General features: G+C 37.8%; 1 long non-coding RNA gene across 1 annotated transcript in view; it reads right to left on the bottom strand.

Annotated features, from left to right (window-relative positions):
* LOC125457620 (uncharacterized) overlaps positions 1–13,070 on the bottom strand; it is a 274,204-nt gene that overhangs the window by 83,257 nt on the left and 177,877 nt on the right. The gene's annotated exons all lie outside the window — the stretch shown is intronic.

Below are 13,070 nucleotides of genomic sequence, written 5' to 3'. Positions count from 1 at the left end.
AAATACTTGAAGTCCAACACTAAATGCTGTGACTCTCCACCAATTTCAGCTTGTCAATCTGCAAAAGACCCATTTATCCCTATTCTCTGTTTCTTATTAGCTAAAAAAATGGGTTATCCGTACTATTATGTTATATCCTATACCAGGTGCTCTTCTGTGTGGTAATATTTGAAATGCCATGTTATCAAATGCCTTTTTGAAAAATCACAAAAGACTGTGTGGGACGATTTAAGCCATCCTTGAAATCTGGACTTGTGATCTTCAAAATTCCGACCACATTCTTTTTGAACCCATAGTATTTGTCTTAAACAGTAGTCTTTTCTTTGTTAGAATCATTAATGGGTGTGAGTGTATCTTTAAGAGGCAGAGGGTGAATTGCATAGTAGTAGATTAGAAATCCATTTCTCCACTTCTGTTCTTCTTAAAGTTGAGTGTGTTACATTAAATCGTGATTTTTCTGCCACTGGTAAAATATGGTGTGAATTGTTTTTGACTTGAATAGCAGTCAGTCAGGAAAATTTGTCCTCCTTTTAGGATTTTATACATGCCTAGGCTTTGGGACAGCTTTGTGGAACATCAGTGCATTCTTCCCAATTATGTCATGGCAAATACCTGAGGGCAAGCTATCAGGATCCTTTGAACTATGTTAATGTAGGATTGGGTGTGGAGTTAGTGCAAACCGTAAAGAATAAATGGACAGATGCTGAGTATCTCTGAAGAATTACAGAAAGTAACAAAAGCCAGACTACTGGAACTAGCAAATAAATCAAGGGTAGAATTGCCTACAGGAGCTAAAAAGGCAGAGTTAATTGAAATATTGGCAAAACATCTAGGAATGGTGCAAGTACAGGAGGGACTAAATATACAAGGCAGTGAGTCAATTTGTTTAGGAAAGATTCAATTAAAACTACTAGAAAATGAAAAGGGGAAAGAACATAAACAATTTGAATTTGATGAAAAACAGAGAGACGAAACTTTTGAATTGAAAAGAATTGAAAAGGAAATTAAAAGGTAATAGATGAACATAAGAAAATTTGCACTTCCATTTTAGAGAGACGGGGAAAAGAGGAGAGAGGCAAGGTGTACAAACCTAAAAGTATGCAGCTAAGAAAGATTTAACAGGTGTCATCAAAGGCTCTGATGCAGAAAATGTGACTCACAATATAAAGTCTAGCCAGGAATATTTAAAGTTGTATATTCCCTACCAAAATTTGAAGTAAAGAATCTCGAGGCATTCTTTGGTTTGTTTGTGAAAGTAGCAAAAAAGAAAGAAGTGGCTGAAGGAAAACTGGACATTACCCATGCAAAGCACATTGACAGGTCCTGCATTCAAAATTGGTGCTTTAATGCTAAAAGAGATTCTGCACATGAGGACACAGAGATAGTACTCTTCTGGGTATGTATGAGTTAGCTTGTGAAACATAGTCAGAAATTCCAAAATGTCAGGAAGCAGCCCTGGGAAATCTACATTGAATTACAGGGAAAAGTTATTAGTCATGATATAAAATGAGTAGAAGCTAAAATACAAAATTGGCTACATGATAGAAGATAGAGAGTAATGTTGGATGGATTTATTTTTGGGTTGGGCGTGGGTTTGTAGTAGAGTTCCCCAGAAGTGAGTATGGGGACCCTTGCATTTCCTGATATATATTAATGATTTAGATCTTGTACAGATGACAAATTTAAAGTTTGCAGGTAATCAAGAGTGCAAAGACTTGTTATTCAGCCTGGCAACACTCTACACACCCTGTATGCACTTGTCTGCTGATATTCTTAACTACCTGGAATTATTTTGCTATTACCTCTCTTCCTGTATATTCTGTGTCTGTGTACCTCCCTCCACCTCAACTGATGAAGGACCAGTGTTCCAAGAACTTGTGATTGCAAATAAATCTGTTGGATTATAACCTGATGACATGTGACTTTTGACTTCATCCACTCCTGTCCAAAACCAGCACCTCCACATCATGGTTTTATTGTGCAAAATACGGTTGAAGTGTGACTTGTTGTTTGAAACAGCAGTAGTAGGATGGGTTAAGAAAATGCATAAAAATTGTGTTGACTTATTCCTAGTAATGTTTGTTTGGAGAAAGAGTTGCTGATTTTCCTATAATCATAGAAAGTTTGAATGGGGAGAAAAGGTCAGAATAATTAGAGGAACAAGCTCCAGGTGCTTTTTCATCGTGTGTGGTGACCAGTGAAAGGGCTAAACAAGTCCGTTACTAAAGGTCAATGTAATACCACAAAAACGTATTAGAACGGCTGAACATTTTTTTTAAGAATAGTGTTGATTCAAATATGAGTTGAATATATTTTCATTAAATAAGGCTCAGCAAACAGTTTCAGAGTTAAACAACTTAATCTGAGGCCGTTCACAGTGAGGATGAAGTTAAAGGAGCTTTAGAGTGTTGTGGTATTCAAAACAGAGTTCTGATAAAGGAACATGAGGACACCTCATCGACCTCTGGATGGGGATTGAAAAGTTTATCAGATAATGACCAGGGCCAAATATCCCGACAAGATTTTGTGGGTAGCACATGAAATTCTGCTGGCAGGACATTTAGGAATACAGAAAACTCAAGCATTGATAAACAGGAATTTTGCCTCATCAAACCTTAATAAGGATGCAGTACAGTCCTGTAAAACACATTACACATATTTGGAAAATCTCAACCTCTAAGTTAACAACTGCATCTTTAATGTTCATACCAGTTTTGAATAAGAATTCAGCCCAGTGTTGGGACACTGTGTAATACAGTTACTGAAAATGAAAGCAGGACATCAGTATATCCTGACAGTTATGGGTAGGATAAACTTATTTCCAAAAACTATTCCACTAACAATAATTACAGCTAAGGTAGTCATGAAATAATTAAGTCAGGCTTTTACTTGCCATGGATTACCAATTGAAAAACAATCATACATCCTCAGACTCAAGTGGAAGGGTATGGGTATGAGAACCTCAGTAATCTCATCAACACATGTCCCAGCAGAGTCAGGCACCTTCATAAACTGTGCCCAAATGGTGGAAGTACTCATCGATTCATAGTGGAATGTCCAGCTTGTGGAAAAAGATGTAACCCTCACTCATAAGAGAAGCTATTTCACAAAACTGTATACAGCAAAGAAAACTACTTCATCAATTCAGCACGCACGGCAATCTTATGCTAAGAATGAGGTACAGCATGCTATAATGAATGGTAAAACACCAGGACACTTTAAAGTTTGCTCAATCAGCAGCTCAGCATTGCTTCTTTTCAACATTGACTCAAAAGTATGTGTTTCTTTTACAACTTTCTCTCACTTCTGTGACAAATACTCTTTAAGTCTATGACAACTAAATTATTCTGGTTGTGAGAATAAACTCAGTTCTGATGCATTACAATAATGTCACACTTGATATGTTTCCATTCTATGGAAGGATGGCAGACATCTTATTTAGGTGAACCTTTTTGACAAGCTTGGATTCACATTTGAGGACTAAACCAGAGCACACATTAATGTGATCAATGGCACAGATTATATACAATGGTATCCATCCTTATTTACTGCATTTGAGCAGATTAAGGATTACTGTCATGATTCTCACACTGGCATCAATTTCGTGGATTTCACAAAATTTGAGATGGTTGCCTTGTGCAACCAATATTAATGAAGTGGTATAGGAACTGAAATGACTGAAGCAGATGGTATAATTGAATGTATTGACTCTTTGCAGCAAATATCCAATCTAACTTTCCCAACACAAAAGTTGTGAATTTAGATAAATGATACATTAATCCATTCAACAAAAGAAGCATTTGCTGACAAATACCCACTTCCTACAATCCAAGGGCCATGACAGTACAGATTTCACAAAATTTGACAACTATCTTCAGGTAATATTTTCAGAGCAAAGCCTGTATCTTTTAGAATTTGTTATTCACGAAAGTGTTTCAATACCACAGCAAGCCACTTGGGCTAAAGCAGGATCTAGCACATTTCAAAAGATCATTTTATCAGTCTTGCCAGACATTGAGGGGACATTCTGTCTACTTGATGACATTCTGTCCATTGGAAAAAAAAAGGAGAATGTGATTATCGGCAATGTTCAGTCAAAACCCAATTTGGTTTTCAACAACTACAAATGAATAATTGCAATGACTGAGATTGACTTTTAAGGATACAGGTGACACCAGCTGGAATAAAAGCCTACACACAGAAGGTCTGGATTCAAGTCCCAACTGTTCCAAAGGGTTGTCTTGACATCTCTGAGCAGGTTCATTAGGAAAATATCTATACATAACAATATAAAAGTAATTTGTGTACCTCCAACCCAGCCTAATGTGAAAGAGTTGACTCAGATTTTTAGTATCTACAACTTTTATCTCAAATTCATTCCTAAGTATGTAAAGCTCACTGAGCCCCATCAATTTTCTGCAAAAAGATGTACACTGGGAACAGACAATCCCATAATAAACAGCATTTAAGATGTTAACAATGAAAACAATATCTTCACCAGTCCTCACACATTTCAATTTGCATGGAAACAAATGACACAACGGATGTAACAGAAAATGTGAATGGAGCTGTGTTCTTACATTATATTGAAGATAGCAAACAACCCATCACTGATGATTCATGCCCAATGACTGGAAGTGAGCACAAATATTTAATGCAAGCGTAGGAAGCCCAAGAGAGCACCTAAGCTTTGGAACATTGACACACTAGTTTCTATGCTAGAAACCTCATTGTCCACTTGAATTAGAATAATTGCAATCGGTGACATATTAATTTTAAAGCACATATTCACAGTTTATTCTGCCATAATATTTTTCTAGTTGTAGCAAATTAGGTTTGTTTCTCACTTTTGTTTCTATTGTGGCTCTCCCGTCTATGCCAATCTCATGCTTTTTTCATGTGCAGTTCTGTCACTTGATGTGCCTGTAACATTTAGTTGCATGTGACATTGTCATGTCCTGCTGATCCTGTTGAAATGTATTTAATTATGTTGATGTTATCTTTGCTTGGGCTGGTGAAAAGAAATTACTATCCTACTTTATTGAAAACTATATCTGTGTTAAAAGAAAAGCAAATTCAATAAATTGCACTGATGCAATGCGATTCAGAGTCACTGCACTAAGATGAGAGATGGTCTTTGCGTTTAGTGCAGGATACTTCCATGTGTCAGAGTGATATAGAATTCACCTCACTGGAATATTTAGTACTATTTTAACAAAATTGACTTTAGTTGTACTAACATTATCTTTGGGACTGAGTATGATTTACAGAGTATACCACGGGATTTTTGAAATTTACAGCATGGTCAAAATGTATTGGAAAACTATTTCCATGAATTGATTATATTGCTGTGTTGTTCCACTAGCCCAAAAGATTTATTGCTGTGAACTTCTTGGTTTTGTGTTTAGTATTTTGATTTTAACAGTCAAGTAATGGTTTACGTTGTGATCTGTGCCTATTACTTGACAATCCAAACAAAAGCTGGTCATGTTCTGCATGAACTCAGCAATATTACACTAAAAGCTAATTCAGAACAAACATTTAATATTATATAAAAGCACTTATGAAGACAAGTCCATGCAAGAGAGTTAAGTAAGGGCAAAAGTAGCTCTCAATTTGGGAGTTGGATATTATCACTTTAGTTTTTCATTCGCAATCATGAGTATTTCAGGGTCCCAACACCAAGGGTCTTTGAGAGCCACCCTTCTATAGGTTGACATTTAAGACAGATCCAGATCCATTCAATTATTGATGACAGCAGAGTTTATATGTCTTGGAAAGTGTAATGGGATCATCAGAGCCTCTCGGTGACAGGAATTCCAATGGAAATGTGGGGCTGATGTGCACTCTGAGGACTGCAAAGGAAGATTAAAATAAACTCTAGCCATGCAGAGGAATATTTTTCACTTACGCCACACCTGCAGACCTCAGACAATTGTGACTTTTGGGGATAAAGTGAGGTAAAGTGGGATGGTGAATAGTATGAGGAGACCTCATCTCTCTCTCTCTCTCTCTATCTTTCACACACACACACACACACACACACACACACACACACACACACACACACACACACACACACACACACACACACACGCGCGCGCGCGCGGGCGCGCACTCACATTGACATCACCAATTTGTGCCCAACTGATTTCCCATGCCAACTGGTAGCCAAGAGGTGAAAACTTATCAGAGTCTCCCCACCACCTCCCCCTCCACCACCCCTTTCCCCCACCTCACAACAACCTTAGATCTAAAATCTACTCTCTCCACCTCCAAAGCTGCTTCCATGCAGAAAATAAAAAGTTTTGCCCAGCAGGAACTGTCCAATGATTTCTCAAAAATCTGAATATTTATTCCTTAGAGGTTAGATTGGATATGAAGTGAAAATGGGTTTGAGGGTTGTGGTGCATAATGAATCTGTTCACCGCATTGAATCTGTGCTGTCTACTGTCATGTATGCTTGCTGCTTCAGCTAGCTCTTCTCGCTCTGTTCACTGGCTGCACACATTAAGAAACAAACCAATGAACCCTGTCCAAAGCATCAGAACATATGTCAATAAATATTCCCTTTGCTCTGTTACTTCTAACTGCACAGATGTTTTTTTAAAAATCCAGATATTTTAAAAATGTTAGAGTCTCATCCTTTCAAAAGTTTTTGTATTGGCAGTTAATTTTTCACCCTCCTGTTGACAATGAAAACAAGAAAGGCACCAAAATAAACTGAAAGAACAAAAGTTATTTTTCAAACTGATTGAAACATTTGAATTTAAATGGTAGAATTAGTAAATTTAAATGATTAAATAACAGAACCTTCAGAATAGATTCTACGGAATGATTATGTAATTTAATTTGTTTTGAATTATGAGAATAAGCTGCTTACCGCTATGGGAAATTAAAAATAATTTCACTTAAACCTACATTTACGTTTGACTTTGGCTTGCCGTTAACACGGTAAATCAATAAAATATCAATATTGATTGCTTCATCTGATGTGATAAGTTCAATGTCATATAATAAAAATTTATTTTTAGCACACAGGCAATATGATATTCACCAGAAATTGTAAGAATAATATCTGGTTTTGTTCTCTGTTCATAAAGGTAAAGTCACCATTGTCCTACTCTCCCATTAGGGAGAGACAACTCGTGACGGTTTAAACTAAGCGTCACCATGCCTCAAGTGACAGGAAAGATTGAGAAGGAGAATTCTTCATGGTTACCTAAGCCAGTGCAGAACTTTAATACATGTTATTGATGTTACTTGATGTTGCAAACTGACCAGCCAGCCAACATGTCGTTAGTCCTTAGTTCAGGAGATACATTGCATAGATGTGGAATTCCAATTGGCACACAACAATATTAAATTCAGTACTGTGCACAGTGGAATTGTTCTCAATCTTCTTTAAACTATCTGTAAATTTTGTAATCATCAGTACTAATGATGCTAGTTTCACATAGAATTCTTACTTAACAATTGCCAAGACCTCAAGAAACTAGGAATGAATTTAGTTTGGATGAAAGTGCAAAATAATACATGAGCAGTCATCTTACACTTAAACTGATTTTATTTTCCAATGGACTTTTTTTTGTTAAAGTGTACCTTCACTTTGTATAACTATTGCATTATTTTCAAAAATAAAATTTGACATCTCCTTTTTACCACAGTTGTACAGGATGTCATGGATGAGCCTCAACTTGTCAATGAATGTTTTGCCCACCCGCTGGAGAACTTGTATGTCCTCTGGGTTGCTTCAGTTTGTGAACGTCCACTAGAATTGAGGGTCTATCAGACAGTTAACTGGCCAGCAACCAGTGCGAATGCCGTACTTTACCCTCAGACTTGTCAACTGAGTGACATTGCATTACACCAATTGAGTTAGCTCTGACTGAATGCAAGATACCACTAAAGGAGCAGTTGTGTATTTGCACCCCACTCACGAGTTTTAACTTCATAATCCATGCTGACATTTCAGTGATACATTAAGTGAATGCTGCACAGTCTGAGATACTATCCTTTTGGATGAGATGTTGAATTAATGACGCATTTGATTTCCTAGTTATGCCTCAAGAAAAAGCTTGGAACTAATTTGAAAAAAGACGAAAGGAGTTCTCTCTGTTGTTAGCCAATGGTTACCCCTCAGCCAACACCACTAAAGTAGAAGATTGTTGCAGTGCTGTCTGGGGGATATATAAATTGGTACAATATATAAAATATGGCACCCAATGATAACACTTCAAAAATACGTGGAAGGTTAACCGTGACTGGATTGAAAAGCATGAATATTTGCTGTGATCTGCCATTGTAATGAGGCCTCTGCCATGAGGCTCTCACACTTCCGGCAGACATTTTGCCTTCACCTCAATCAAGCCCAGGTGTTGGATCACACAGCTGTGCTGTAAACTGAACGCATGGTATCAGAAGAAGCAATGAGGTTGAGTCTCCAAAGTTGAAGTAAAAAGCACAGCAGCAGAATTGCAAAAGGACCATAATGAAAACCCTGCTTAAGAGAAACTGGCTGCATCTTTTTGCCAAGTAACTCCTATTCAAATTACAAGGGATGTGAGGTAGAACTGAGAATTCTTTCATGAAGAACAGCAGAATTATGCAACAGCAGCAGATTTGTCGAGCAAAACAGAGCGAGTTTAAGTAGCGACACATCGCTCACTGTTGGGAAGACTATTTCGAGCTACACACCACCTTGAATCTCCTTGGAGAGCAAAAAAAAACACAGAAGAAATTTGAAAAGCTTTGAAGCACATTTTGAGCCCCAAATGAATCATATGTGTAAACAGAACATATTCAGTCCTAGAGAACAAAGTGAAAAGGAGTCCATTGATCATCATTAACTCAGCCTGCAGAAACATGAGAATTCTCACAAATAAAAATGAACTAATTAAAGATAGAATCATCTTAGACAAAAGAGATCTTTCAGAGACAGCATGCTCGCTGAGAGAAGAGAATCTAATTCTCTAAGATGTTATGACCATCTACTGAAGATCTGAGCTTGTAGATCAACAACGATAAAGCATATAAAGGAGAACAAGTGAATTTGTCCACAATGTGGAGAAACAGCATTGGTCTGTTCACTATGTTCATAAAAAGCCTACACCTCAGAAGTGCAACAATGTGAAGAAAAATGGCTCACCTTCAGAAGAGCCAACAGGAAAAATAAGCCCAAAGCAACAACAGGAAAGATATTGTTAAACTTGAAAACATTCATAAAAGATTTACCAGGATGTTGCCGAGACTGGATCATTTGAGCTATAGGGAGAGGCTGAGTAGGCTGGGGCTATTTTCCTGGGACGTTGCAGGCTGAGGGGTGACCTTAAAGAAGTTTATAAAGTCATGTGGGGATTAGTTAGGGTCTACTCAAGATCTATTCCCCAGGGTGGCGGAGTCCAAACCTAGACGGCATAGGTTTAAGGTGAGAGGGGAAATATTTAAAAGGGACCTAAGGGGCAACTTTTTCATGCTGAGGCTGGTTCATGGATGGAATGAGCTTCCAGATGAAGTGGTGGAAACTAGTACAATAAAAACATTTAAAAGGCACCTGGAAGGGCATACGAACAGGAAGTGTTTAGAGGAATATGGGCCAAATGCTGTCAAATGGGACTTGATTAATTTAGGATATCTGGTCGGCATGGACAGGTTGGACTGAAGGGTGTGTTTCCGTGCTATACAGCACTATGACACTAAGTAGCAAATAATACAGAGAACAAAGAAAGAAACAAAGAAAGTGTATCCAGACTGAATAAAAGATGTTCTAACTTCAAGAAACTAAACCTTCTGCATGCTAGTGTTTAGCTAGGAACTAGAGAACCAGGCCTATAAAGGTGATCCGGATAATTAACACAACAATGTTAGCCAAGAATTCGGATGAAGCAAGATTGATTAATGGAGAGATATTAGGCAAATATTCTGATGATTCAATCTATGCCCTAGAACAGGTTGATAATATCCAGATATTAGACACAAAACTAAAACCAATCATCTCAGTAAGAACCAATTCAAAAACTCAAACTAATGATCCTACCTGCACCAGAAGAGACTTGTCTGGTAGAATCTTGTCAGACTCTGAGTGACATGGGCTATGGCAAGATATATGGCAGAATTGAGTGAGATGTGACACCCTTTTTGAAAGCTTTGCTTAGCTCGAGGGGCATGGCCTGATTCCTGTCAGAAGTTTCTATTTGATATTTACCGCTGCTTGTTAAACAACTTGTCACCAGGCCAGTTCAGCCTGCGTTGTGATCTTATCGAACTCACCAATGTTCCAAATGATCTCCGAGTTGCTCACAGCGCCCTTGCTGCGCATTGGTTTGCCTATGCATCACCTCATCCAACATGAGCTCCAGCTCCATGCCAACAAAATAAGGCCCCAATTTACCCCTGTCTGCCCTTTCTGGGGTAAATGCCAGGAACTGTGCAGGGTGACTCCAGACTGATGGTGCTTGTCCAGATGCACAATAGCCTTGTTAAGATGGTGCAGGTGCCACCACTGCCAGTCATTTACAAGACCCCTGGTGAGTGGGCAAGTTGGTCCGGGAACAACGATTGGTAAGATGGAGTGAAAATCAGAAGTAATACTAAACAAAAGAACAGAAGCGCCAATTCAGGCAGTCAGTTTTGTAAGATTACAGTGTGAAAACTCATTTGGTCTCGTGGCGAAAATCACTCAACACGACTCACACTTAACCAAAAAACAACATAAGATTGTAACAGTTTTTCACAGGCCATGTCATTTGACAAACAAACGAACAAATAATGCTAGGCAGAGAGAATCTGAATGCAAGACATAAAGGAATCTGCACACTGAAGGCACAAAATGAAAAGATTGCCTTGTCAGGCACAGTTATTGCACTGAAAGGCAAGAGACCTCTTAAAGAACAGCGTAAATCAGCAGAGTAGGCTGAGAAGATTTTGAAACCAAACCAGTGAGCACATTATTCCGGCTAACAGACATTGGAGAAAAAAACCTAACATCTTACATGTGTACCATCATAGAATATAACTACTTTAAAATTCCTCATTTGTGTAAATAAATGGACAGATGTGGGATGAGCTAGAATAACAAACAGTTGCTAATGTATGATAACAATAGAATTATCAGATTACTCGGGTAACTCAAAATATTCCTGAGTAAGCATGCATTTTTTTTGTCTTTTTGTAACAAAAGAATGCTTTGGATTGAATGGAGTGTTTGGATTAAAATGCAATCATTTAGAAATGTCTGTGTGAACCTCCATTAATCATGTGACCACTACAATGAAACACAAAATATAGGCAGACACCTTGACTTCACTTCATTAAAATCCTTGTTTTAGAAACGCAGTTATGTTGCATGCCTGCAAAAAAGCTACTTTGAAACTTCCTATAATAATTAAGGCTACTATGTAAATGAAGGTCTATTTGTCTTTGTTTTTATTTAGTCACTTTGGACTGTACAGACAAGATTATTATTTGATGGGCAATTTGGGGAACAGGCAGTTGGGAAGTCATTTGAATGATTAACATCCAAAAATGGTTCAGCATTGAATTTTATGTGTTTGGCCAATGTTCTGCCCAAGCATTAGCATTGCTTATAAAAACTGGGGACATCAGTGTTGCACAGCTGAGCCCGGCATTTTACACTATTTTAAATGGATTTTAGTCTTATGGTCTTTGGAGCATTTTCAAGTTGCAATTTGGCAAGCAAAACCTTTTGTACATTTCTATTGGGCTTACAAGTGCATCATTTTAGTCCATTGTTTCTGTCTTTTGTTGTGTCCATGATTTCACTTCATTATGCTTCAGTTTGTCCAAAACCCACTGCAAAATGGCACCTGAGAAGGCTGGGCTCACTTGTGTAAAAGTTAGATAATGCCCAGTTTGGCAGTGTGAATTTGTTACACAGAACCAATCAAAATTGAGAGTTAGGTCTCATTTATAATTACCTATCATGTCGCTGACTTTTAATATATACTCCTCATGAGCGGATCAGGGCATCAATGCTAGGTTGCTTGAAGATGACAACATTTCTTGGCTAGATCATGGAAGATTAGGGTTACCAGGAACAGCCTATATAAGGCCTGCAAGATTTTGGGCCTGATGTAGATTAGGAAAAACATTCCAACTTCTAATGTCTCCATGCTCAGATCAGAATGTTTTATGAATCATACTAATTTGCTGGTAACATCCAGTGGTCTCTTTGAGGTATACAGGTTGAACTACATTTGAATATGTCTATATCAACCACAGCAATAATGCCAATGATTCCAGTGGAGATGAGAAACTATACATCTTCTGCTTTTACCTCCTTCTGTCTGCTTGCATCACTTCCTCAACGGGATGATGACCCACTTTCCAAGAAGAGTCATCCTCTCTTGTCTTTCACAGCATTGTTGGATTTTCATTGCCTAATGATGAAACTTGGGAGCTTATACCAATGTTGTTATTTGGATTCATATTTACAGACAATAGCTGATGGTTTAGTCTGAGTAAATGCGTATTAATTTAAAGGATAGTCCAAACATGACAAGCTGGTCAGATCATGTTACTAGCAGCCAATTTATCTAATTCATATACAAATGTCTGTCATGCAAAAGGAGCCTAGGCAAATGAAGGAGTACAGCGTGCAATCAAAACTTGCTGAAGCTTAGCCCCTTTGTGTGTAGCTGCACTTGTTTCACATGGGACTGATTTCACAGCATTGAAAAATCAAATCTTCTAGGTAAATCTTTCAGTGCTTTGTATCAGTTTAAAAAGACAATATTGCTTTCAACACAATACTCGTGAAAAAGATAGTCAAGCGCGCAATGCATTATGCAGTGGGCTGTTGCCTTTTACAAGCTAGAGAGAAAGTGCCCTTAAAGGCATTTTCACCTCTCTGATCAACAGGATTAGCCTAAGCAATGTTAGGGGTGCATTTATCTGCTCTGTCAACTCCACATGCCTTAACCTTTTTTGAAAATTGCACTGTTTTGTCAAAAGAGCCATGAGATTTTTTAATGTGCATTATTTAATGGTTTTAAAGTAAAGATAATTTATTTTGGAAAAATTTGGTAAATGCAATATTTAATAAGCATAAA

This window comes from Stegostoma tigrinum, chromosome 1, assembly GCF_030684315.1.
Source record: "Stegostoma tigrinum isolate sSteTig4 chromosome 1, sSteTig4.hap1, whole genome shotgun sequence".
Taxonomy (NCBI): Eukaryota; Metazoa; Chordata; class Chondrichthyes; order Orectolobiformes; family Stegostomatidae; genus Stegostoma; species Stegostoma tigrinum.
This window is presented reverse-complemented; position numbering and strand designations above follow the sequence as displayed.